Raw genomic sequence first — 394 nt, forward strand, 5'->3', positions numbered from 1 at the left:
AAGAGGCAACAGGTGGTGTGAGAAAAGGGGAGAGAGTAGAGGGCTTGTACGAGTTGATGGTTGAGCGTCAACGACTGGGATGTAGTTAGCGTGCCTCCACCTGGACAAAAAAAAAAGCACACCAAAAAGCGTCACCCCAGAATTCAATGGTCAGAAACATCAGTAGATCATGGCCGAACTGAATGATCTCAATTGCAAACTAATTCCCAGTCATAGCGCCTCCTAGTTCCAAGCAATCCTTGAAGATCTGAGGGATGTTGTCAACCCAGGCATTGATAGTTTCTTGCTTAACTGCTGCCCAGCCCTCTTCGGCTAGCTCCTTCACGATTTCATCGTCCCAGCAAGGCCTCTTCTTTACATACTGCTTCGGCCCCTGCCATGCCTTTTCAATGGG

Source organism: Parathielavia appendiculata (genome assembly GCF_033297405.1).
Source record: "Parathielavia appendiculata strain CBS 731.68 unplaced genomic scaffold N657scaffold_8, whole genome shotgun sequence".
NCBI classification, from domain to species: domain Eukaryota; kingdom Fungi; phylum Ascomycota; class Sordariomycetes; order Sordariales; family Chaetomiaceae; genus Parathielavia; species Parathielavia appendiculata.